General features: G+C 46.4%; 1 protein-coding gene across 5 annotated transcripts in view; it reads right to left on the bottom strand.

Moving 5' to 3' along the window:
- PEAK1 (pseudopodium enriched atypical kinase 1) overlaps nucleotides 1–27,729 on the bottom strand; it is a 68,260-nt gene that overhangs the window by 38,351 nt on the left and 2,180 nt on the right. For 2 of the 5 annotated variants that reach the window (XM_077317862.1, XM_077317866.1), the window contains exons 1-3: nucleotides 27,456–27,614; nucleotides 6,344–6,464; nucleotides 734–904 (exon numbers count right to left, since the gene is read on the bottom strand). The gene's annotated coding sequence lies outside the window, so the exon portion shown is untranslated. Of the gene's footprint in view, nucleotides 1–733; nucleotides 905–6,343; nucleotides 6,465–18,442; nucleotides 18,462–27,455; nucleotides 27,615–27,729 lie in introns of those variants that run through there. The other 3 variants (XM_077317863.1, XM_077317864.1, XM_077317865.1) reach the window with 3 other exon arrangements.

The following is a 27,729-nucleotide window of genomic DNA, read 5'->3' as shown; positions in this document are numbered from 1 at the left end:
ATGGAAGAAGAGCCCTGCTGGGTCAGACCAGGGGTCCATCCAGTCCAGCCTCCTGCCTCACCCAAGGGCCAACCAGTTCCTCTGGATAGTCAACAACAGGGCAGAGTAGCGGAGGTTTTGATAAGAACATAAAAAGAGCCCCGCTGGGTCAGACCAGGGATCCATCTGGCCCAGGATCCTGTCTCATACAGTGGCCAACCAGTTTGTCTGGAGGGCCAACAACAGGGCACAGGAGGCTGAGGACTGACCCTGAGCTTTCCCCACAGTCACGTAAGCAGAACCCCAACCCACCCAAAAAAACAACAACACTAATATGTAGTTTGGCCTTGATTCCGAGAAACACGGAGAAATCTTGCTTTCCTCAAGTAATTTAAGACTTTAAATTTTAATAATTTAAAAAAGCTGAACCATTACCTGAAGGCGCTAAACTCAAGCAGCAAGCTCTGTAAATGCAACCTAATCGCTAAAGCGGCATTTAATCAAAAATGCACATTGGCACCTTCCTTTTCCATTCCGTTTTAATTCCCCCAGAAAGCCACAGAGTCGATCGCAAACTTTAATACCGAACGTCTCTAAGAACAAGTTGCTTAAACACTGACTTAGCAGCTCAGAGATTTATATATTTAAAACCTAACTAGCATAAAGGAGAAATCCTGTCCAATCCACATGGGTTATTTTAGGAGACCGGAGTGGGAAAACGAAGCAGAGAATGCAAGAATTCAAGAAAGGTTACCGTTAAAGTCTGAAGCAGGAGCGGCAGGCGTCCCTGTGCCAACAGGTCATTTTACGGGGCCTCCTGATGCAGCGGGCACCAAATCCGCTCGAAAAGTCAGAGTATGCCTGATTGATCCCGGACAGATCCTTTTTCTTCATTTGTCAACACAGATCAGCCACGGCATGCCTCCTGAAAAAGAAAAATAGAACTGTAATCATGTAAAATCCAGTTTTAACAAGGCGAACTTCTAGCCCCCCCCCCCCCTGCTCCAATCTTCCTTTTCACTATCAGTCTCTGGTCTATTATGTAACCATCCTTTTTCCTTCTATTACTGACACTTTAAACTGAGCTGTTCTTTTTTTCCTGATTCTTCTTTCCTCCTCTGTATCCACTGGATTGCTCACTTCTGTTGGCGCTCACCTTTGTTACACCTATTTAAGAGTTACCTTTTGCTACTTTGCTTTCATTTGTCACTATCACCTCACTCCTCTCTGTACGGAATCTCTTCATTCTCCTTCCCTTCTGTTCTCGTTAAAAGTTTCCCATCTCTTGCTTCCACTCATCTACCCAGTCTGTTTCTTAATCCATGTCCCCATCTGCTTTCTCTAGACAGCTGTCCTAAATGCATTCCTGGAAGGAGCAAAACAACTGGATTTTTTTTCTTTTTGCTGCATCGTTCTAGACCTCACACGTTTACTTGTTCCCTCCCCTCCCTACCAGTTGTGAGCTGCAAACCAGAGGTCAGGGAGTATATTTTCTTTCCATTATTATATGGAAAACTTACGGAGAAGCTCTAATATTAACGGCGGCCTGGACGGCTTTTATACGCCTAATCTCAAACGTCCCTTCCTCTTCTTTCTCATTTCTTAAAGGCAGTGAGAGAGATGAATAAAAAAAAATCTGCTCCGTTCTGTTAATCTGACTACCCTGTTCCAGATTAAGGCTTGAGAAAGTCACATTGTTAAGAACTTATTAAAAAAAAAAACGCCCTAAAAACTTCAGTTTGTTTCATTTTGTTTCCCAACAGCCCCCAAATATTACTTTGTCAGGATTTGATTCTAAATCTATTTTTTCACAATAGGGTTGCCAGCCTCCAGGTGGTAGCTGGAGATGCCCTGGCATTTCAACTCATCTCCAGGGCAGCAGAAATCAACTCGCTTGAAGAAAACAGCCATTTCAGAAGGTAGAATCTGGGGCATTGCACCTCGCTGAAGTCCCCTCCCCTCCCCAAACCCCACTCGGTATTTCCCTACCGAGAGCTGACATCTCTATTCCGCATCATTTTGCATCTTTGAAAAGGATTCTCTCCCCTAGCCTGTTTTGCCATGCGCCAAAAACTATTAAAGATCCAAAAAACAGGATAACTTTATTGGGTCATCCTCGTCTGAAAAAGAGGTAAAGCTACTTCACTTTTCTCATCCTGCATGTCAGATACGAAAACTTTAGAATGCACAAAATAAATGAGGTGATCAAAGGATCGCGCACAATATTTTCCCAGAGATGCACCACCCAGTCCTAGATACGATGCGACACAGAAAAGTTATTTAAAAATACTTCAAGGTTTGAGCGTTTGAGTCTTCGGGTGGAAATCTATTTGAATATTAAGCTTCTAAACAGGAGTCGTCTTGAAGCAATTGGGCCAGGAAGCTTTTTTTGCGAAAGGTTTATTCAAACAAAAATCGTGGGCTAGTCATGGTGTCATCTCCCCCAAAAGTTCTACATTCTATTCCCTGTTGCAAATTATTAAGATTGTAAGCTGCTTGGAGACTCCTTCACGCAGTAAAAAGCAGGGTAAAAAAATAATCCCGCTTTCCTTTTTCTTCTTCTCATACTTCTGGAAGTCTTCGGCTTGCCTCGTACAACTTACTTTTCAACTAAGCCCTTCCAAGGAGAACTATTATACAGTTTCTTAAATTCCAGGACTGACCACTGCAATGTGTATCATAACTGGCCCAAAGGGGGGACTCTTGAAGACCATCTCGACGTTTTGGGCTGGTTACAAACGCAGCAGACGGCGTTCTAAGGTGAAGAGAAGCAGCGTTGCAAGCCAACTTTGGTAGCATCTGGGAATGTGGTGATATCAGCAAATATTAGCAGGCAGACTCAACATGAAGTCACCGTGAACACCACGGAAAGAACACACACACACACACCCAATTAAGTGGCCAATATTTATTCAGAATAAAAATTCACGCCACATGGATTGAATGTGCATACATTAACACACAGACTGTTGCCAGGTAAGATCCTAAGCCTGGGAACCTCTGTAGGCAGGGAAAGGCATCTGCCTGGACCACAGGAGGGTAATACAACTGCTCCTGCTCTCTGCCTGTACTCAGAAACCCAGCTCAAGGCAGCCTCTGCTTCCACCACAACTGCTCCTGACAAACGTTCAATATTAATCATTGCTATGCATAATTCCCATTAACTTGAACAAGAGAAGGTTCCTGGCCTCTTTGAAGAGTCTCTTCTCCGAGGTGTGATAAAATACGATCAGTGGGTCGTTTCACTGATCAGAAGGCAATTTCAAAATAATGTTGGTGCCTGAGTGCCGTGCAACTTCTGTGGAATAAGAGCTATCCAGGTGTTATATAGCAACGGTGGCCACAGGGGCTTGGGAGAGGAGGTCTCGCACTCGCTCCTTCACGCCTAAATTTAACTAATGCTGCGTCGCAGAAGGTGCCCTCTTCCAAAGCCCCCATTTTAAAATGATTTGAGCTGCGCCGGCTTCCTGAACGGAGGCTAATGCTGGCTAAGAGGTAAAACCGTAACCCAGGGGAAAGGTGCGGGTGTCGTGAACGTTTTAAAGCATCGTCATGCCTTGAGGGGAATTCTCATGCTTCCGATCAAAAGCGAGCATCGGAGGTGTTGGGTACATGTTCTCAGCCCACTGGCCACCATGGCCAAGCTGGCGCACTCTCCTGTTTGAGCCGATCTACAGCAGGAAGTGTTTTTTTCAACTTCTATTGAAGGTGTCCTATGCTGAGCAAAGACGCACACATGCGCTCACTCACATGCGACGTTGATTCGCTTCCTTTTTGGGGCGTTTGAAGTAAGCCTGGTGGTCCAGGCCCCTGTGTGGGTCACCAGTGTGAGCAATGTCCGTGCGCTCCAGAACTTGAACACTATGTGCCACTTGGATTTAAAAAAACAGCCCTCCAAGAATGACGGACAGGTGTCCAAGGACAGGTGTAGAACTGAGGCAAGCGGTGACCGTCGGCCAGCACAGCTTCCGCACTTTGAGATTTGACGATATTCCTGCCAAAAGGCGTCTTGCGGCACAGAAAGAATCAGCGCTGCCAGCCTTCAAGAGCCAGCTAGTTTGGGGCTTTTTAAAACTGGGTAATATCCTGGCCAGGGTCAAAGCACTGAGAATGGGGAGGACAAGCAACTGAGCGCAAGGCTTCCCAGTCTGGTTTCTGTACATAGATGCAGATTTATCTGTGGGGGACTTTTTATCCAGGCCCTGCCCCGGATGGCTCAGCTGGGCCAATCTCATCAGATTGTGGAAGGCAGGCAGAGTTAGCCCTAGTCAACACTTGGATGGGAGACCCCCAAGACAGACCATGGTTGCTGCACAGAGGAAGGCCATGGCAAATGACCTCTGAACGCCTCTTGTGCAGAAGTCCCTACAGGTCGCCTTAGTCGGCTTGCGTCCAACGATGGTCACATTCTCATTAAGGAGCCTGTCCCATCTGAGACCTTGGAACGCCCCCCGAAACATACTTCTGCGCTTGATTAGCAGCAATTTGAGACAGAAGGACAAAAAGGTACTTTTGTATATTTTGCGGGAGATTACCGAGACTGCAGTGAGAGGCGGCCAAATGCCCAGGAGATGCCGCAGAAAACAAACAGCTCGCTCGGAAAGGAAGGAGAAGAACGCTAAACAAAACGCATCGCATCCAGATTCGGCAAAACATCCCACTTTCCCTAGAAACTGCCAGCGGTGATAGCCAGTTCCGCAGGCAAATGGTACAGAGCAAAAAAGGCAATTCCCGACGGGATTTCTAATGCACGATTTCTACAGCAACCTGGTGTATCAAGACAGGCTTAGGAAAAGGGGAGTGTTTGGTGAGACACACTCACTGCTCAGAAACGGATATAGCAACCCCTCCTCTTTCATTAATGCTGCGTTCACATTTAAAGCGAGATTTGAGCAGCTTGTGAAGCATTCAAAGAGGGTGAGGGACAAAGCAACACGGGGGATACCGTTCCAGACATTAAGCATGCCATTCGCCTCCAAATGGCATAATCTGTCAATGCATCTTGTTGCGTCAATTATTTCGAATTTTTATCGGCATCTTGATTGCTTGTTGCCATCGTCCCCCTTTTAAAGATGGCTGTGTGCATCACAGCTGTGCTTAGAACAAGACTGCCAGCAGAGGCAAAGGGCAGCTTTGCAGAACGAAAAAAAGACAAGAAAAGCAAAACATCAGGGTGGGTCTGCAGCAGGAGTTTCTCCTTGTTTTTACCTTTTATGGCCTTTTGGTATTGCCGGTTTAAACAGAGCTCTGTTTTTTCAACTATCAATCCATGAAGTTCCTTCTTTTCTACAGGTTCAGGGCGTAGTTTTCAGCATATTTACTCAGAAGGGAGCCCTACTGAATTCAATTAGACTTCGTCCCTCAGAACGGTATGTAAGAAGGGTAATTTATCAACGTAATATCCAACGCTGCTCTTGGGTTCTTGCTATCCCAGAGATGTATTTATCTGGGGGAAAAGCGGTTAGTAGAAACCCAGTGTCTATTTTGGAATGCTATAGGGATATAGCGAGCAGCTGAGATTATGGCCATTGTCTTTTTTGAATGACTGTCTGGGGAAATTAGAAGAAGAAGAGTTGGTTCTTATATGCCGCTTTTCTCTCCCCGAAGGAGTCTCCAAGCGGTTTCCAATCGCCTTCCCTTCCTTTTCCCACAACAGACATCCTGGGAGGGAGGTGAGGCTGAGAAAGCCCTGAGATTACTGTTCAGTCAAAACAGCTTTATCAGTGCAGTGCAGTGGTGAGCCCAAGGTCACCCAGCTGGCTGCATGTTGGGGAACAAGGAATCAAACCCAGCTCGCCAGATTAGAAGTCTGCACTCCTAACCACTACACCAAGCTGGCTCTCTTACCAAGCATTTGATACATATGCTGACCTAATTATGAAATCTATTCACAGTAGTAGAAGAGGGAACATACTGCGCCAAAGAGGATTGCTTCGTGAAAATCAACAAGCAACCGGTCACATTATTGCACCTCAAAAGTCTTCCTCATCTGTCATCTAACCAACCATCATACTATTTTAGGAGTAAAAGCCCGCAGTTAATCTTATGCAACTGCCAGCTACTCCTATGAGCCGGCACTCAGGGCCAACTAAATGCTTACTGCAAGAGTTTGCGTGGTAAGCTCAGTAGCTTCATTCAGAAAGCTTTCACCACATCAGATGGGCTTTAGAATGATGTGTTTTGACATCAGGTGACTTGACCACTGCTTTCTTGTGAATACCATTTATGGTTTCTTTTGTGAAGGCACGCCAGATGTAAATTCAAACACATCGTACTCTCTGGCTAAATATACGGGCAAGATGGCACCCATTGGGAAGGAAGGTGAGATATCAATAAAGTGCATAATTTCAGTACGTGACCGTACCTGGAAGCCAAGATTGCTCATTACCACTGCTCTTCAAAGTAAAAGTCCATGAGTTGTCAGCTGTGATGAGTTTCATGGATTACCACGCTGCTGGCCTTCCATGAGGAACCAAGGGAATTTCCTGGGGAGGTAAACCAAGAAACAGATTTGCATATTACCAACCACTCCTTATAGAATCAGCCACGTCTGTTAAGCCATGCATTGTTGAATGGGGGTGGAGGGAACCAAAATCTGTACGCACATTGTACTGAAAACACTCTGCTGTGACCAGTGGTGACCAATGGTTCCAACCTTTTTCAAAAAGTCTCTAGGAGAACTTCTCCAGTGTCCATCTCCTGGCTGAGCTATCTTACGTTATCCTTGTGTCCTTCATGGAGCCAGAAGCAGCTGCTTGGGGTCGTCCCAGCTCAAATCAGGCCCCCATGCTCCTGAGGACAGAGGACTGAAAGTCAGCGTGATCAGAGGGCTGAACTAGGATCTGAGAGACCCAGGTTTGAGTCCTTGCTCTGCCAGGGACACTTGTTGAGTGACTTTGGGCCACTCACATATTCTTGGCCTCACCTTCCTCACAGGATTGTTCTGAGGATGCAAGAGAAGCTAGGAGAAAACAGCACCAGCCATTGGGGTCCCCCACCGGGGAGAAAAGTGGGGTGTAAGTGAAATAAATGTGACGTAAATAAAGATAACATGGTGGAACTGGCTAGGAATGGAATGGAATGCATAGTTATGGCCCTAACTCTGTTGTATTCATCCACCTGATGCCCGTGCCAGCTGATATTTTCATCTTTTTGAACGTTAATCATTCTTGATTCAATCAAATGGCTTACTAATTTAGACGGGACAAAATTAATCAAGTGTCTTAAGAGAGCCTCTCACAGCCTTAATAGTATTTTAATGCCGTGTGTTACGTCGAACAAAAGACACGGGCCTGCATCAGCAGAAGAGGTCAAGAAACCGTGACAAGCAAGTAATACTTGCACTGCTTAACAGAAATTCCAGAGCGCTCCCTCCCTCCCTTTTATAAATGGCGTACAAAATATAACACACGCATCATGATAAAAATCGCCTCAGTTTAGAGCCAGATCTATAGCCCCACGAAGATAACGGAAAGAATGTTATTCCATATACACAGTACATCCCCGACATGAGACATCTGCAATTTTTTTTTTAATTCTCTGATCCTCTGCAAAACCAGATCCTTAAAGACTGAAGATATCTTAATCCCCTTATATTTCACAGTTAAGCTATTTATACTATTCTGCATCAGCTCCACTGAACATGGTTTAAGCAGTCTCTGGGCCAGCTGCCAAGGTGGTGAAGGAAAGGTCGCCTTAAAGCCAGGAGTAAACTAGGCTTCACGTGCTTTTTACCACTTGTTATTGTGAGGACTCACAAGTGTCCTCGATTGCACAATATGTGGCATTTTAGATCGAAACTGTTCTGTCTTTTGGGAATTTGGCATTCCCAGTTTCAAGGAGAGATGGAGAATCACCAGCTGTTCTTCAGTTTACTCATTTATTATAATATATATATGTGTGTGTGTGTGTGTGTGTATGGGCTTGCAAAAGGGAGCTCCTCCACCAGGCATTTTGTTGAGGTCATAGAATCATAGAATAATAGAGTTGGAAGGGACCTCCTGGGTCATCTAGTCCAACCCCCTGCACTGTGCAGGACACTCACAACCCTCTCACTCATCCACTGTAAAGGTCGACCTGAAGCAATCACTTCCCACTGGCCCCAGAGCCGCCCTCCCATGGAAAACACCACCAATTTGTCCAACCCTTGGGGCCGTCAGTATGTTATAGTTGATTTAAGGTTCTCACTGTCGTTCTACTGTTCTATTATAGTGTTCTAAGTTATCACTGTATAGTTACTGTTCAACTACTGCGTTATCTGTACTGTTCCCTGTTCTATGTAAACCACCCGGAGCCTCAGGGGAGAGCTGTATATAAGTACACACACACACACAGCCGTCCCTAGGGGCTCAGAGGTGGTTTGCCACGTCCTGCCCCTATGAAAGTCACTGATATTTCTTGGAGGTCTTCCATCCAACTACTAGCCATGGTTGATCTTGCTTAGCTCCTGAGATCCGATGAAGTCGGGCTAGCCTGGACTATCTAGGTCAGGTCTAAATGCCTGAGTGGAAGTTAAAAACTTAAATTCTGCGTATTCCAGATGCACAGTTGATTGAATAGGCAGACTTCCTGAGTCAAAGGCTTTGTTACAAGGAATATGTAACCCTTATAAGTCGTATGTGGAGTTGGGCAAGATGCCCCCTTCTTGATTTTTAGATATGAAAAAGATATAATGGTCAAGAAGAAGCTGTCCTCAGCAGCAATTTTAGGCTACCTTATGTGGTTCCCAACTCTTAGACTTGCTGTGGTCAACTCTTACCATGGCTAACTTTGACATTAAGGCTATTAAATGTATTGAAAGTCTGCACTATGTTCAGTACGCTGTTCTATTCCCACTTTAAAAAAAAAACATATTATTGGTTACCACGCAGTGGACAGCCTATTTTTAAAAGGCAGTGGGAGGCTTCAATTTAGATTTCATTTCAAGTAGTTCACAGACATCTTATTCAAAATATACAGAGCATAAAATTATAACGTCACTCGGGAGAGTTTCTAAATTCACATCCGTAAGTGACTCATTGTCATAAAAATCCCTGCATTTCCTATTTTTTTTTAAAACTCTAGATGGCATGTTTTCATATTAGGGCTCATGTGGAGAAATCAAGAGACCAAAACCCTGTGGAAAAGCACAGCTCTTAAGAAACCATGAGACATTTCAATATAACTTAAATATTTGGGGTTCCTTGGAAAACAGCCACCCAATTGAAACGAAAGCACTGCCCCTACACTTTCAAGGGCACGAGAAAACATGGTCGGGCTAACAAACCGCCTAATCCCACTTAGAAGTACAATTTGACGTACAGCTCATATCATCAAATCCTACAAATCTCTGGCGAAGCAATCGTTTTTTTTCCGTCGCCCCGTTTCTTATATAAGTGTCATTTCCTGAACCGAAATCTCCAAGACCAAAATCTCCCTTAAGCTTGGCATAATGATACTATTAAGCTTTGCAGGATCACATCCTATTGCAGTGATTAACCCCTACCCCCAAAGACCCACAAATATTTGCATCCTCTGATGGGGGCACATCAATGCCGTCATTTCTGCAAACTGAATTGAACTCAATTGCTGTCCCAGAGAAGTGAAAAGGCTAAATTCTTCATTATTCTGGTCTGACCTGAATGGCCCAGGCTAGCTCAATCAGATATTCTGACCTCTGAGTTATTATAAATTGACATCATCACCTACGATAAAGCCCTGTATGCCTCTTTCCTGGATCGCTTCCCCCCCACGACAAAAACAGCTTGTTTTTTTACCAAAGACAGTGCTGTACGGCAGTCGGGATGCCAGATGGGTTGGCAAGAACTTGCTACAAAATCCCCAGGGCTAATCGTTCTCCCTCCATTTAGCCTCGCGCCAGGGAGAAACACGTAGGCGGAACTGCGCTTTGGCATCCCTGGAGGAAGGGTGGGATAAAAATGAAATTAATAAATACAGAGGGGGAAAGAGAGGCAGGCAGACAAAGCACAGGGAAAACGGGGAGGGTGATTGACAATACTGCCAAGAAATCAAAGTTAAAACTCTGCTCTATTGTGCATTTCAAAATATTGTTTACAGGGAACACTCACTCTGTAGGACGCCTCTCTTCCAATTATACACAGAATGCCGCTATTTAAACCAGAGCAATTTCAGCTGATAATACAACCAGCAGCTTCTAAGGAAATACAAATTCAGCCTGGTGGTTCAGAATCAGCACGACCGACCGAAGGCACATTCTTCAGAAAACAGTGCTCGCTGCTGAATAACACCTCTCCCCTCCCACTTCTGGAGTCAGAAAGGATCACCGCTTATACCTAGAATAAAGGCGCCAACTTTCTCCGACTGCCTCAGACCAACATGGCTACCCACCTGAACCTTTGCACGACCGATACTCCCGATAATTTGCACATCGTCCGCAGGTGGACCTTTGCTTTCTGCCCCAGAACGAACACTGGGCTGCCCAGGTGGACCAAAACTTTTCATGACTGATCAAAACCTGGAACAAAACGTTTGAAGCTCCAGCTAAGCCGTACGCAAGCCTTACTCCTTTCCTTTAGTACAAACTCTGTTCATAAATATTCCTTCTAAGCAATGAGGCACTGCTCACATTCCATAAATTTTGCAGAGGAGTTGGGGATGGTTAAGGGAGGCAAGTAAAGACTTGCCCCATAATCAGGCAACATGCATAATAGATATGTAGATGTGCTATATAATACAAGCCCCTGCTAAACACAATTTATTTTTATAGTTCCTGATGACAGTTCCAGAAGGGCTTATATTTTCCATTCATTCCGCATCTTCTAAAACGACGCGGCAGAATCCACTAATCAATGGATAATCTTCTAATAATTTTAGTGAAGGCAGAGTCTTCCACCTTGGATTAAATTTCCCAGGTTTCCTGCGGCATCCGTGAGAATGAATCTAATCTAAATAATAATAATGAATAATTATACATTTTAAAAACCAGCCGTAAAAGACGGATGCAACAATTGAGCCTATGGCGTGAGGCAAGTCCCTTGGACCTATAAAAAATGGGTCATAAATCAAACCTACAGAAAGAACCTCTTGCCGTAAAACAGTTTAGCTGAAGAAGCTAGTCAAACTTTGATCGTATTACTCCCTTGTCAATATACTCTTGTGCTTTTAAAAAGGAAGGCACAGCTCTCCTCAGGGAGACAGGAATAGAACCCGCATTTTCGGAAGGATCTCATTTCAAGCACGGCTCTGCTTGCCCAGAGGGGGCTCTCTCATCTGCTAGCAAATTCGGACCGATACACACACACTGCAAAAGAGTGCTCTGCTCTTGAGGGTCAGTGGAACCTCAAGTGACAGGGGAGGTGGCATGGGAGGCCGTCAAGCGGATGTGAAAGAGAGGACAGGATACCACGGAGATTTTCGGGGTGGGGGGGAGCAGTCAGCGCATGCTGCATGAGGCTCCCTCCCCTCACATGACGGTGTTCCAATGGAAACCAGACGCACAGCTCAGTTGCACCTCTACGAGACTGGCGGAAGAGCCTAGGGAAGGGCTGCCAAAAGCAGCACAGCCCGAGGAAAAGACTCAGCTGCTCAAGAAGACAGGGAAACGGTGCCATTAGGAAATGAAGACAGAAAAGCTAGGCCTTTATAGAGGGACAGAGCCAGCCGAGGGGAAATCTGCACGGCGCCTGCAGCAGGAACCTCACCAACCTTTTGCCGTTTTTTGAGAAAGGGCAGACAATGGTGACCAGGTAGAGCTGATATATCTGGACTTGCAAAAGGGACCTCAGCAGAGATTCCGGAGGAGACTTCACAGTCATGGGATAAGAGGACGGGGCTCTCCTTGTCTCCACTGTGTCCTCCTACCAGAACCCTGGGAAGTAGGTTAGGCTGAGGATGTGACCGGCCCAAGGACACCCAGAAGGCTACCATGGCCGAGTGTGGATTCGAATCTGGGTTTCCCAGGCCCTAGTCCGACACTGGCTCTCGTCTACGTGAACCTGCGATTCATTGCCAGCTTTCAGAATGCACCCGGCCATGTTAAACACTCCAATCTAAAGTCCCCATCTTACTCTCAAAGCACAGGAGATGCTCCAGCACTGAGGTTTTTTTATTTTATTTTTCTCTTCGCGCATGGCGCGGTTGCAATCACCAATTTAGATGACTTTAAAAGATGATTAAAAAAAAAAGTTTTGGAATGCAAATTGGCGGCTTTCACCCCCCGTTTCCTTCACTTTCGGATCAAAGACGGTTGTAGTCTTACATAACTCTTAGGGATAAACGCTTGAAATGCATTAATTTCAACTCAGAAACGGATAAATATGCCGACGATCACACTGGGAATTGTATCCATGCATTGTTATTATTAATTTCGTGAACCAGTGAACCTTAAGAAACGGGAAGCTTTCTGCAGAAAGAAAAAGGGCTGAGAAATGTTCTATTTTTGGGGGGTGGGGGACCTCTACCCCGCATCTCTCCTTGAGGATCTTGAGAAAGCATCTCTCTGTCCCTCATCTGTACTGCCCTGCTTTAACCGCCAATTGTAAGAATTAAATGATTATGTATGGGAATCATTTAGTGTTTTCTTTGGCACAAAATTCCACAGCCACCTGTCACTTGTCTACTCACAGTCTGGACAACCCAAAGTTTTCAGATGCTTAGTCAGCCCAACGTGCGGAATCTGAGTCTTCTGAAAATCAGAGAGTAATTTATTAAACCGCTAACAGCTTCCTTTACAGCAGACGTGGGCCCTTTCGGTCATTATGTCCTGGGGAGAAATCTCAGGACTACCCCCGATTTGTGTTTTTCCTCATCCCCACTTGCTTTGGGGGAAAGCAGAGTGCGAATCAGGCTGTGTCACATGCAATACCTCGCTTGATCCGATCTTCTTAGAAATAAGAGGGGTTTAAGTCACAGGGCTTGGGAGACATTCAGAGAAAGGAAAAGAACAGTCTGAGGTTTATACCCAGGTGAGATTTCTCCTGAGGACAAACCAAACCAAAGGTGTGCAAAATTTAAAAGAAAACAAAGCTCTCCCTCTATGTCACAAGTAACTTTGGAAGAATTTGAATGATGCAGCAATAAAACTATTCTAACTGTGACAATATTCGAAAATCGTATATTACTGTCGTATAGAAGAAAATATGCACCAACTGAGCTTTTTAGCATGCACGCTTCACTCCTCTGATATCATGCTCAAAATCCTGGCTAAAAACCAGCAACTAAGAGGCAGGGGACCAGTCAATATATATGTCAGTACGGTTGTACCTACAAGAATGAAACAGGCCTTGGCTGACTTTGATATATAGCATCTTGGCTTGGTGATTACAATTCTGCATTACATCTCCATTACATGGCGGCAGAATCAGATACCATCTTCCCAGCAAAGGAAAAGAGAGGGCAGTACAGCTCTGGGTATCGGTCTTGCAGCAAGATTTTGTTCAGGAAATTGAAACGGGAGAGAGCAAAAGTTACTTTATATTAGAATGTGCTTTATTTGCCTAAAAGCAGATACAGGGGATGCTGCAGTTACCTGTAACACATTCATAGGTGCATGCAGATTAAGTGGAGCTCGTATTCTACCCACTAACTGAGACCCTAAGGAGTGTTTATAATTAGAGCCAGTTTGGTGTCGTGGTTAGGAGTGTGGACTTCTAATCTGGCATGCTGGGTTCGATTCTGCGCTCCCCCACATGCAGCCAGCTGGGTGACCTTGGGCTCACCATGGCACTGATAAAGCTGTTCTGACCGGGCAGTGATATCAGGGCTCTCTCAGCCTCACCCACCCCACAGGGTGTCTGTTGTGGGGAGAGGAAAGGGAAGGCGACTGGAAGCCGCTTTGAGCCTCCTTTGTGTAGAGAAAAGCGGCATATAAGAACCAACTCTTCTTCTTCTTCTAGAATCAAAAATAATGGGGGGGAAACTACTTATAGTGATTGACATGTCTGCATATGTCACAAGTAACTGGTGTGCAGTTTTAAGGCAGGGGGAGAAAGGGAACAAGCCAGGTTCATGCAGATCTCCCCCCTGAACTGGGGTTATAAGGGCAGATCTAAATGCAACCCACTTCCAACAGCAATAACACCTCCTCTAGAACTGAACTTGGCAATTAACGTCTGGAGTTTTGTGAACTTAAGAGACACAGACAACATCCGCAAAGCAATCAACACAGCGGTTCCAAGCAAATGTCAGTGAGATTTAATAACCGATTTCACCGTTCGTTCGGCAGCAGGGAAATTACTGACCCTAAAACGCAAATGGAGCCTCTTTAATAGGCAGTGCCAACCAAAGAGCAGAGACGCAGACGGCTGGGCAGCGTGGACTGATCGCAAACTGATCGGGAAGACAAGCCCATTAGATTACCCATTATCAATGAGCCAAGGCAACCCGATTAACTCAACGGGAACGGCCAATGTCAAATTAGCCAGTCAAATCAACCAGTCTTTCTGTGTTTGTGCCAGGATGCCCGAGAGGCACCCTACCCTACCCTACCCCACCCCGCAACGCCATGACCCGGATCCAAACCAAAGCAAAACTAATCACAGGCTGTTACCATGATAGATAACAACATCCATTGCAGGCAGGACATCGGAGAGCAAAACTGGGAATCTCAAAACTGGCCACAGGCTTTGGGAGGATTGTGAGTTCTGAGACCAAGATTGAAAGGAATGGGAAAGCCCAGACCTCCCAGTACTAGCTGCAATGTCAACTAAGCTAAATGCCAACGATTATTAGATTTTGCTGCAGCAGGCTAACAGGGATGCCCCTTTGCGAGGTATCTCTGAGCAGAGAAAACTAGGGAGCTGAATGGAACTCAAGGAAGGAGGAAAACCATTTGGAGACAATGACCTTGTTAGGAGGCCCTTCCACAGATGCACCCTGATGCTGCCCTCAGGGGTCCTCCAGATGACTTGTCTCCCCAATCCTCCCCTCTCAGCAGCCCTGTTATGGTGTTTTCTTTTTATTTAAGCCAACAATTCAGGGCGCTACAGACCCTACAGGCCCTTGCATGTCAGAAACCTTTTAAAAATACAGATTTCACCGGCCGCTATTTAAACAGAAAGTCGCGGCACATGTTGACCTACAGTACAATCGACAGAGGATATGTATGATCAATAGTGGGTATGAGAGGGGCCATCACGTCACGGCTGACTCATGGCAACCCATAGGGTTTTCAAGGCCACAGATATGGCTTGCCACTGCCTGCCTCCATGCCACGACCCTGGCATTCCCTGAAGGTCCCCCTTCAAAATCTAACCCTGCTCAGCTGGCTGAGATGTGAAAAGATCAGGCTATAGCCTGGGCCAAATGCTTACACCGAACGTCAAATTTTATATAGATAGATTCAAAGATTGAGCAATGCCTGCTTGCACATTAGTTTTTATCCAGTGTCTTGTTTTTAAGAGGCCTTATATATAAATCATAAACGCAATTCCTGGACAACCCTTGCAGGAATCTGAACCCAAATCAAGCATGCAACACGGCAGATCTGTCTTGACCAGGGGTGTCCAGGAATATTCTTAAAACATCGTCAGCCTCCCTTTCCAATAACCGATCTGGCACCCAGTTTGCTAGACGTATTGGCCCCTATTCACTTTCAATTGCCTGACAATACCAAAGGGATCCCCGCATGCAGGAAATGCTTCTGAAGAAAGGCCGGCTTTTTAAGCCACCTACAAACCATCAGTCAAAGCGAATGTAAATGAACTTGAAATCCAAGCCACAAGGGGCCAGCGGTGCCTCACTCAACGGAGCGATCCAACTTTACTACGGGCTCCGGCTGAATTGATCTAGAGAAGAAATGGGAATTTTAAAAGGGAGAAACTACTGTAGGCACAGCTCTAAAGATGGAACGACGTCTCAGAGGAAATTAATTTACAGCTTTTGTTGCAACCAAAGCACTGATTAATGCACTGTCTGAAAGGCTCAGACCATTTATAAAGGCTTCTATTGTCGCTTCAGTGTTTACTCTCTTCCTCAATTATTTTAAACTCAAATAGCGGCAACAACCGTCCCCTTGGCCTCCTAATTGTGATTTCACCCCCCCTCCCCTAAATTTAATCTCCTTTCCCCAGAAGATTTTCAATAGACTACCATACAAAAAAACTGACTGGGGAAATAAGACTTTGCCCATTTTTGGTAAAGTTTTATCGATAAACTCCTTGCATTTTTACAGTTTCAATATTATAGTTCTATCCGTTACGGCTAGAATGCCCAAATGGAGGGGAAAGATCTGCCTAGGGAGGAACGCAATCTTTGCGAAAGTTAACTTTTCAGATTTTACAGTCCTGGAGCCTTTAGAGGCTCAAAAATTCGATGCTGGTAGGCTGCTGGAAAGGCCTGACCGGGATGGTCCAGGTTAACTGGATCTGGTCAGAATTGGAAAGCTAAGCGGGTCAGCCCTGGTTAGTGCTTGAATCGGAGACCACAAAGTCTTGATCTCATCCGGTCGGGTTAGGCCTTGGAGGGGAGACCACCAAAGAAATCCAGGGTTGCTCCGCTGAGCCAGGCAGAGGCAAACCACCTGTCTGTCTCTTGCCTTGAAAACTTTATGGGGTTACTATAGGTTGGCTGCATCTTGACACCACCAGAAAGACCCAGGGAGTTCTGCATGTGCAAAGCATTTATCAGAGATTCAAGAGCCTGGCGTAGTGGCTAAGCCAGCTTGGTGTTGTGGTTAAGAGTGGCAGCCTCTAATCTGGAGAGCTGGATTGCCCGCTCCTCCGCATGCAGCCAGCTGGGTGACTCTTGAGCCAGTCGCAGTTCTCCCAGAGCTCTCTCAGCCCTACCTACCTCACAGGGCGTCTGTTGGGAGAGGAAGGGAAGGCGATTGTCAGCCGCTTGGAGACTCCTTTGGCCAACTCTTCCTCTTTGCTGAGCTTCAAGCAGCTCCTGAAAGGCTGGGAAAAAATCCATAAATGCACCAATGGGGGCTGACAGAGCAGGCTCCTATAGACTCCATGAAAAGGATCACGTGATCAGGTGTGCTGGTTTAAGCAGTCTGCCAACCTTGCAGAACCATATAAAGCAGGGGTAGTCAACCTGTGGTCCTCCAGATGTCCATGGCCTACAATTCCCATGAGCCCCTGCCAGCATTTGGGAATTGTAGTCCATGAATATCTGGAGGACCACAGGTTGACTACCCCTGATATAAACCAGGCAATATACTGTTTCAGAATGTTTAAAACCCGAGGAAGCAAATAGGAAACGATACAAAGCATTTTTTCCCACGACTGTGGAAGTGTTCTTCTCCAAACATCCTGCCTGGAACTTCAGAACGCTCGCCGCTTCTCTAAACAAGCACTCGAAACCGCAACAGTGTCGTGACTTTGAGAAGTGCAGACGATCGCTTATCTGCCAATACTCATTTCTAATCGTTTCGGTGGCTCAATAAATCATTCAGCCATGACTCTGCCCGTTTGATTCTGTGTGGCTTCTTCTCCCTCAACGCCAGCTCTGCTCTCTTATCTTTTAATAGGCTTTCCCCTGCTTTCCTTCGTGCTAGCAATTTAATCTAAATGGACGAGTAAATGGTGGTAAGCAAGGGCAGTGACACTTTGGCGAAATTATAAGACACCCCCCCACCCCCCAAGTATTTCCTAGTGCTAAAGATACTGCTTCATTACAGGGACGCTGTGTACTTCCTTCTGTCCTCCATAAATTTGAGGGATGATATACAGTGTCAGATTAAGACATTTAACTTTGCAAGTAGGATGAGATACCTTTTATAAACATTCAATGCCAAAGGGGGGGGAGGAAAGCATTAGAATGAATTACCCAGTTCTGAATGGAATATTTAATCCCCTCTTTGTAATAAATATATGTGTATATATTCTGATTCTGATTTCCCCGCATTTCTACAAAACTGAGCATCTTAGGCTACAATCCTGAGAACACTTTCTTGAGAGAATAAATGAGATTCACTCCTGAAAAGACATGCTTAGGCTCGCTTACATGTCTCATGGCTGCACATTTCTGTACAGCAAAAACCATATGAGGGGGGAATATAGCCTCAGAGTCCTTTATTTTCTGCCACTATCCCAGTAAGCTAACACCATGCAGGACACGCTGGACACAGATCATGGACTGCTTGCCTATAGCAACATACTACAATACAGTGGTCTCTCCGAATCGATCTTTATATCTATTCTTCGGCTACAGCATCGTTACCATGTTCATCAATGGAAACAGCAACAAGCCGTCTCGCAGAGCAGAAAAGAGAAAAGCAGCCGCCCGGCAAAACAAAGAGGCGACAACATCTAACGCGGTTTAAAAACCCGGCGTGTATTTGATAACGCACTCATCTTGCCGGTTCAGCATCGCGCCACGAACCATAATTTGCAATATTCTGTCGAGAGGTTCCCCCCCACAGGCTGCCATGCAGTTATGAAGGCGAATAAGACAACTAGCGCCCATGTCCTTGCAGAAAGCAGCAGGAAAGATCAAATGCCTCTCGCGTTACATAAACCAGAAAACAGCCACACAGATGAGGGTTGCAGCACAAACTTACCGTAAGTAAAGAGCCCCTAGCACCGAAGAATCTACGGACAACCGGTTTATCATTTTCACCTTAAAATCCGCAAAAGCTGTTGCAGAATGCATTGCCTAGCAACAGTTCCCAACAAGATCTGAGGGCAAGAACAGGTGTGTACATTCTATAGAACATTTCCTTAGGGTTGGTGGTGTACCTGATCTGACGGCTGCCAGAAGCCAGCGTGCAAAGCTTAGAAGAGGTCTGGAGGAGGTGCAGAACGCTTGTGCAATCCTGACCACCGTACCGATATTTCAAAAAAATGGATGACTGTTGCCAGAATATTGGGGAATTTGTGGAAAAATTGCATAGTCTGGAATAGACCTCCTCCTGACTCTTCTTCCTAGCCCTATGGAGAACATACGTCTAGATGGGTTGGATAAAACAGAAAATTATTACACTCCCGCCCACGTGAAGCCATGAAGTCTCACTTGACTTCAAGGGAAGGGATTGGAGACATATGTTCAAATCTTTCACAATGGAACAATCGGGACGGAATGCTTTGATTTGTCTAGAGATTGGGCCTGATAAGTTAGTGGAGCTATTCAGAAGAGGAAATGAGTTACCAAAAGCAGCCAATCTTCCGGCTGTCAAAAGCAAGACGGGATTAAGGTGATCCTCTGCCAACGTGAAGTGTCGATTTCTAAATAAGACATTTTTTGCAAGGTGCAGCTGAAAACGTCCATCCCTTCCCACGGGCGCCTCAGCCCTGTTTTAGAGATTATCCTAAGGTGCTGGTATTTATGTGCTTTTTAAATGTGCACGGTGATTTACAGCCCCATGATTTATTAGCTAACAACAATTTAGCCTTCAGTGTGTTGCTCATGTGCTCTGGCTTGTTTCCCAAGCTTTTTCTATCGGCATAACAAACATTCCTTTGGCTACAACTCCAACGAGGGGTGTGGACAAGATTTCTTTCTTTCTTTTTTTTTATGTTCAGGATCACTGAGAGTCTTGACTGACATGTTGTGCCAGCTATCGGCATGGGATGGGTAGTGGGAATGGGAGGTCAAATCGATAAGCTATTCCAATTGGAGACCGAGGATTGGAAGGACTCTGCAGGACCGAGTAACATTCAAAATGGTCTTTGACTGGAGGGTTCAGAAGTCAGGAACATAATGGAATTTAACAAGAATTAATGTGATCCGTACACTGTTGAGGGCAAGCATTAATATTCACTGGCCTCTCTTCCTCTCCCCCCCCCCCCCCCCGTCCTCCAGAGGCCAGCAGTTCTCTCCCGGTCATGTGAGACCACGGACGGCGGCAGCTTGGGGTCATCTCAACAACAAAGGCTGGAAAAAGTGGCTGAGGCAGCGGGAACATCCACCCCTTTCGATCCCATTGTGCTCTCTGGAAAACAAAGGCCGTCTCAGAGAGAACCCAGCCGCTCCCTCACGCTTAGCCCCAGATTATTAATCAGGACTTTGCAAGCAATTAAAGAGAAGTTTAGCAAAAAAGTATTTTATTGCACACAACTCAGATCTTGGAACTCTAAGCCACCCCGCTCAGTGACGTGCAAAGCCTGTCTCCAAAATCTCTCTTCTCCTCCTTGAAGCCTTCCCCCTCTTTCTTTGGAAATGACCCCAGAACCTGGGAATCCACTCCTTCTCAACTTCCGCCAGTGATGAAGTCTAATGATTAGATTTCTTGAATACTCTACCCCTTTCCCCGAACCTGGCTTGGAAGAAAGGAACTTTTTGTTTCGCAAAATGTGCTGAGTACTCGGAGGAAACTTAAGCCTCTATCTGTAGCCATGGATCTAACAGACCCCAAAACACCAACCAGCTTCCTTAGGGGGGACTGAAGCTGCCTCTAGATTACACTACTGCAGAGTGAGCTTTGGTATAACTCCACCCAATGGAGGAGAGGGGGGAAATCTATTATAAAAACCATCTATGCTTCACTTCCAGCTTGCCAGGATCCAAACAATCTCTTGGACTACCCGTTTTTGCTCAGACCACAAGTCTAGAATGTGCCATGTGGGCGTAAGTTTAGAATGCAAATTAAAACAAATAAGAACATTTAATACATAGGCAGGACTTAATGTAGGAAAGTTTTTTTAAGAGACACACCAGGACGTAAAGCGTAGCCCTACCCTACTAGCTGGAAGCTCTGTCTTGCTCAGGGGCTCTGCTTCCAGTCGCCCCTAAGCACATAAGAAGAGGCCTCCTGGTTCAGACCAGTGGTCCACCTAGTCTTGCCAACCAGTTCCTCTGGAGGGCCAACAGCAGAAGATAGAGAGGCTGAGACCTTCCCCTTATGTTGTCTCCTGGCACCAGTATTCAGAGATTTCCTGGCTCTTGAGTTTGGTCACCATGGTTTGTAGTCAATGATAGACCACGAGTCTGTCTAATCCTCTTGTCAAGCCACCTATTGCTGTGGCCACCACTACATCCTCTGGCTGCAAATCCCACATTTTAACCATGCGTCGAGCCAAGGAGCATTTCCTTTTGCCCACCATATGGCTTGGTCCCATTATTTTCTTCTCCACAAGAATTCTAAGGAAAATATACGGGCAGATCGATGCCGCTGGGCACTCGTTTCAATCCAAATCCGGTCACCAAGGTCCAGGGTGATCCCGTCGACCGAAGATTTCTCTGACTAAATCCATGCCAGTCCTTTGGCAGGGCCAAACGGTGAGCTTCACGCTAGAGCGAGTTTAAGAAAAGGTTTCCCCCTACCGAGGCACGGGACGCCAAAAGAAACATTTTCGTTTCTGAGCCTCGTCAGCGTAAATGAGATCTCAATTAACAGATCAACCTTTCCAAAACTTTGCACGTCTACTATTACAATTGGAAACGGCTCTAATCGCATCGCGGCAGAGGACAACACGTCAATCAGCTGGAACCCGCAGGTTGCCAGTGGTGATGGCCCATTCCGTGCATTCTCCGTGAATTGCAAAGAGCTGGGGGGGGGGGGGTCAAGCTCGCTGTTCACACTGGCTTTGCAGAAGCAGCACGAGAGATTTGTACTACTTTCGCAAGAGCCCCAGGCAAGATGAAACAAAATCCAGCGCCTCCCCAGAGCTCCGTGGCACGCATGCAAGGGGAAAACATGATCTTTCCCTTCTGGCTTGCAGAGGAGTTGGAAGGGGGGGGAAATAAAGATGGCATAAATCTCGCTCACCGCTTCTCTCCTCTGGAGCAGCCAGCCGCCGCGGTGCTAGAACACAACCAATGCAACCCCGGGCGTCTCCAAGGATAAAGGCTGGGAAAGCTCTCTTGTCATGGAAAGCTAGATTATCAAGCCATTGATTTACATGCACATGTTAGAGCATGGAAATCAATGGCTTGGTAATATAGGTTTACAGGAGGTCGTGGAAGCAATGCAAGCAATACAAGCTCTCCCAATCAGTGGATTGAGATTTGAACCTAAAAGGGCAGAATAACTAACACATCAACCCCTCTGCCAGGCCAGGTAGGAGGACGGGAAAGATACGCAACTTGATTGTTAAAACCTCTTTGGGATTAGAAAGCAACAATGAGAGCCAGTTTGGTGTAGGGGACAGGAGGCGCTGACTTCTAACCACAGCATTGATAAAGCTGTTCTGGCTGAGCAGTAATATCAGGACACTCTCAGCCTCACCCACCTCACAGGGTGTCTGTTGTGGGGAGAGGAAGGGGAAGGCGACTGGAAGCCGCTTTGAGACTCCTTCGGGGAGAGAAAAGCAGCATATAAGAACCAACTCTGCTTCTAGAAAGCTAAATAATTCCCCCTTATTTTTTTTCTAGCTAACCTCATTCACACAGTCCTGCAGGGGCTACCGCTCAGTGTCAGAGCATCTACTTGGCTTGCAGAAGGTCCCTAGTTCAATCCCTGGCATCTCCAGTTAAAAATATAAGGTAGCAGGTGATGTGAAAGCCCCTTCCCCAAGACCCTGGAGAGCTGCTGCCAGCTGGAATAGACAGTACTGACCTTGATGGGCCTATGGTCTGATTGAGTATAAGGCAGCTTCATGGATTCCTGCATACTGGAGGGATGCCGTTACTGTTTTAAAAATCACCCACAGAAATAGCATTTAAGAACCATTGCAATAGCAAAATGGGTGGCCTTCACATTAGGATTGCAGAAACGGCAAAACTGGGCCACTCACGGAGATGTCTATATTTTTGCAGAAATCATGATTTTGGCACAGAATATTTGTCACTGAGAACCACTTCAAAGGACAAGCAGTGTGTGTGTGTGTGGGGGGGGGGAACGGTACGGCGCTGTCCCTCGAGAGATTTGAGAATACCGGAAGACAAGATGAGGGATGAGCCGACCATGCTGTTGACATTCATCGCAGCCCCTGGTGCCAGATCTGAAGATAAACCCTCTCAGAATCCCAACTAGGTTGAAATGTTAAGGCAAGACGCTCGGCAGGTTTTGGAAAGACATAAACAGAGGGAATTACATTAGTTCCAGGGACATCAACTGTGCACTAATGCGGCATTAATATAAAATTAGTTTGAAAATGTTTTTATAGTATAACTGCGCTGCCATTAAGCTGCCATTTATATATATGAAGCTTGAAAGCGCAACACAAGTAAAACAGACAAGTCTCTCCTCAGAGGGCTTGCAGCCTAAATTTCGGCAGTGCAGGAGCACACAAGGGAGGGAATAGAAGCACAGGGGTAACCACAGATGAATGTGAGCTAATGCGGCGATATGTACATGGGCTTCAAACTGTTTGACAGGGGGATCAATTCAAGCGCACCGTTTAGAAATGAATCTATGTGCGACTGAATACGCTTTCGGCGTATCATCCCGCGGAGATCAATACGAACTCAATTTTCATGTCACTGAAGGCTCCGGATAAAACGCAAGGGCGATTAAAGAGCAGAGTGCTTGTGACTGCCTTGCTTTTCAGTCTGGGGAGCGACAAAAGAACTGGGGCTTCTTCCCTTGCTGGTGACAGTTAAGGCAATCCACTTCCTGCCTCCCAAAGAGAGAAAGCCTAGGAAACAGGAAAAAGTGTAGATCACAAGCTGTGTGTTTGCTTCCGGGGGGGGGGGTAGTGGTAGGAGAGTGAGTACCAAATACTAACTTTCATTTTCAATCATGAGTAACATATCTCAGTCTTTAATCACTAAAATGAGGAGTAGCCCGGGAGAAACTCCAACGTTGGACACTCCATAAGTCCCTCTTAAAAAAAAAAAAGTTCCAATACTTTATACTTGTATTAATACATACTTGGTTGTCCCGCTGATATCAAGGTAGTTTTCATTTCAGTAGCAGTTATGTCACTGCACAGCCCAGCCCCAAGTATGTTGACTTGGAAATAAATCCCACTCGAATCAACAGGGCTTAATTTAATATCACATTTCTATCCCACCCTCCCACGAAGGCTCAGGGCGGGTCACGGCACACCAAAATACAAACATTCCCAAGTGCTACAAAACTTTAAAATACACAGGCATTGAATTTAAAGCCACTTAAAAACAGTTTCCCTAAAATTGCAACATGCCCCCAGCCCCCCGCACTGGATGACACATCTTTGCTGTAAAAGAGAGGAGGTGGGCTATAGGAGAGAATTTATTCCTCAGGTGGAAATTAACCAGGTGGATTTAGGCAAGGTAGGCCAGGTAGAATTCTGTTTTCTCTAAGGCCTCAACCATAGGCCTGGTGGAACAGGCGCTGCAGAACTTTGCAAGGCTTTGCTGGGCTCTGATTTCGCAAGGCTGGGGCCTGGGCCAAGAAGGCCTGGCTCCGATTAAGGCCAGTCTAATCTCTCTGGGGCCAGGGGTCCTAAGCAGGGGTTGGTCACTTAATCTAAGAGTTCTTTGGACGGTGGGACGGGGACGTAGTGGGAGAGGCAGTTCTGCGGATACGACAGGAAGTGTGCCCAGGATCAGAGCCTTAGTGCTACTCAGTGGACTGTTTTCAAGGACACTATGTGCAGGGGCAGAAAAGTGAAACTGAGCAGTATATATAACATAAGACACTACTTTGAAATCTTTCCCAGTGAGCCATACATAAATATGGATAAATAATAATGAATGAGTAAATTTGGAAAGTCAGTGCATCGATTTGTCCATATTTTTTACACGACAATAAGGCAAACTCATCAAGAAAAGGGTGTAGGAAAACTCATGGAAAGTTTGCCTTCATGGGCAATTCATTTCTAACATTTTTTTTTTTTGTGCTGCAGAGAGGTTTTTCTGAAAAGCACACTGGAGATCCGAGTTCTGCCAAGAAGGATCCTGATCTGTATAACTCATCAGCTGCTATTTATTCTTAAGCCAACATGGTCAGGAAAGAAAAGAAATCTAATGAGGAACTTTAAAAGCACACACACGGTCAAAATAGTCAGCTTTTCAAACACTCTCTTGTAAAACAGGCAACATATGTTTGAAAAGGGCTCAAAAGTTGGGCGTTGTGGATTCAGCTGAGCATTTCCACGTCTAGGAAAACACACACTTGTCCAAATCCTATGGGAAAAGCCAATCAGGACTCTCCAAACGGAAATGACCATCGCTGGGAAAAGACAGGACTAAGGTTACGAAAAAGATAAACCCGCAGAGAGCAGCTTACTGCAGTGATTTGGTTACTTAGTTTTTAGTTCTCCTTAACTCTGTATCCCTTATTCCTGTTCCCCTGCCATTCCGTTCCCTTCTAAAGGAATTTAGCACAAAAGGCAGGACAGCTACATTGTGAATGCTGGCACTCATCCTGATTACAGCTGCGTCAAGTGGGAAATGACACTCTCTTGGTTACTTTGTACACTCAGTGGTGACAATGCCTGTTTCCATGCCCTTGGGCACTACAGATTCTGGAAGGTGCTGTTAGTTGAATCTGGGAGTGTCCAATGAAAGATGGTACTTGATGGAGGGAAGACTTTGGGTCAGGCTACCCCTTCAACATGCCCTGTCCAGGAAGCCCTTCTGCAATTCCAACAAATCAGATTCAAAAACCAGCAATGAACAGATTTAGTACTCGTTTAACAGTTCCCCTCAAAGTATTTTCTTTCATTCATTCCAGCAAGACTCCAGAATCACCAACCCCGTATCCTCCCACTCATCTGATCTTGGAAGTTAAGCAGGGCCAGCTCTGATTAATACCAGGGTGGGAGACCACCAAGGGAGTCCAGAGGCAACGAATGGCAAACAACCTCCAAGCAGCTCCGCTTCATAGACCCTACAGGGTCACCATGAGTCAGCTGTGACTTGACACTGCATTCCCCCACCATTAACCCAATATTAGAGGGGAGGAGGCTTGCCGAGGAAATAACGGCACCACGGACTGCCAACTGACGCCCGCTACACAGCGCCAGCCCTTCTGAGTGTGAGACATCCTGATTATGAGAGCTGGCTTCCTGAAAAGGAAGCGGATAAAAATGTAAACAGCAGCTCCTGCATCGGGGGAGACATGCCCAGCAGTATCCTTTGTTCAAGAAGCTGTCCAAGAACACAATTGCCTGGTCAAATGCCAGCCAACATCCAAAGCAGACGCTGAAGTTTCCTTTGGTCCTGAACCAGCCACCCCAGAGCAAGAAGACAAAACAAAACACAAAAAAGGGCAGGCAGGAAGGAAGCGGGCAAGTTTACAATAATAGATACATTTGAGAATATGCTTGTGCTTTGGAGAGGCTTGGCTGGAATGGACTTGGAGGGCGAGGAGCGAGAGAAAGACAAAGGTCTCGCTCCATAACAATACTCGGTTCTGTTTGCTGTGTGGCTTCCCCTATATGGAGATGGAGACTTGAAGGTCTAGAAGCCCCAGACGAGGAACTGCCAGAAGTATTTTGCTTCCCTCCAAGAGAAGACAAAAGGGGAGGGAGATCATTCAAGTTCAACATTTCCAGCAGAGATGCTGTGGGGGGGGGGGAGGAGAGAGAGAGTTGTTTAAAAGAATGAAAATCACTACAGCCTTCTGGCCAACAACAGGGATTTTATGGGGACACGGAATGCTTCAGTTCTGGCATGAGTTGATTGTCTATTATTATCCATGATCTCTTGCAGAGCAGTTCCCTTCAACACTGGGGCACGATCCCTTTGGGGGCTTCAGCAACCGGGCAGAGAAGCCGAGCAGGCGGAAAAGCCCAGAGCAACGGATGCACGTAACGGGACAATACTTGGATTTGGTCCAGTAATTGCTGTAGAGGCCAACATTATTTTGGGGCATTAGCTTTGGAGAGTCAAGGCTCCCTTCGTCAGAAACCTTTGGAGAGTTTCGACTCTCAGAAGCTCACACCTCGAAAATCTTGCCGGCCTCTGAAGTGCTCCTGGACTTGAACCTAGCTGTTCCCCTGCAGACCCTCACGTCCCCCCTCTGAAAAGACCCTGGGAGAGTGACATGCCTCTGCCTCCCAAAACAGAGCAAAAGGAAGAGTTGCAAAGTTCTCTGCCACAGGTTTTGCCCCCCCCCAATTTAACAGGGGTGGAAATCCCTTTGTCCTTATGTCAGCAGCCCTTAAATGGGAAGGGTTAACAGAAATGAAAACACAGACAAAAAGGAGAGACACTCAGACAAAAAGAAGATAACCCTCATGTAGAGCAATAAAAACACAACCCCAACTGAGCATGGGAGACTTTTGAGGTTGGCTGGGTGGATTTTCGGCATGTTTTCCCATGCACAAAAAAAACTTTTAGACTTGCCACTTTGTCCCCTTTTCCTGCGTTCTCCCCCATCACCCCAGGCCCGCAAAACAAACTATTTAAAGGGCAACCTTGCAACTATTCCACATGCCCACGAAGGCGTTGCTGGGAAAAGCCAGCCATGAAACAAACTGAGACACGCGTGGAGGTGTAACTAATAGGGGGGCCCCCTCCCCACTTTTGTGTTTAATTAAAATTCGCCCCCCAAGTTATCCAAGGGAGAAGCTATTAGAACCATAAAAGGAGGGGGGGGGTGAGGGAGAAGCGTGTTTGTTGCCAAGGGGCTCTTCCCGACGCGCGCGCGCCTCCCCGCGCAGGCCCCGCCCCTTCTTCGCACTCGCGCGCCCCCCTCCCCCCGCCCCTTCGGGCCTATCGTGACCCCTTCAACCCCCTCCCAATATTTAAATGGGTTTTACCTGCCAGGTGTCCCGGCTAGAAAGGCTCGTCTCCCTTTTCTTCCGCCCCCCGTTCCTGAACGGAGCCCCGGCGGAGAGACCCGCTCGGCCGCCCCTCCTCGACCGACTGACTAAAACTTCCCTCACGAACTAACCGGCCGCCCGCCGGGCCACGCCCCCGCCGCGTCGGTCACGCCCCCTCCCCGCCCACGCGCCAGACGTCGCCAACCGTCTCGAGCTCAAAGCGGACGCAGGGCGCATGCGCGGCGGGGAAGAGTGTGCGACCCAGACGGGG

The sequence above is a fragment of the Paroedura picta genome, chromosome 18 (genome assembly GCF_049243985.1).
Source record: "Paroedura picta isolate Pp20150507F chromosome 18, Ppicta_v3.0, whole genome shotgun sequence".
In the NCBI taxonomy this organism is placed as follows: Eukaryota; Metazoa; Chordata; class Lepidosauria; order Squamata; family Gekkonidae; genus Paroedura; species Paroedura picta.
This window is presented reverse-complemented; position numbering and strand designations above follow the sequence as displayed.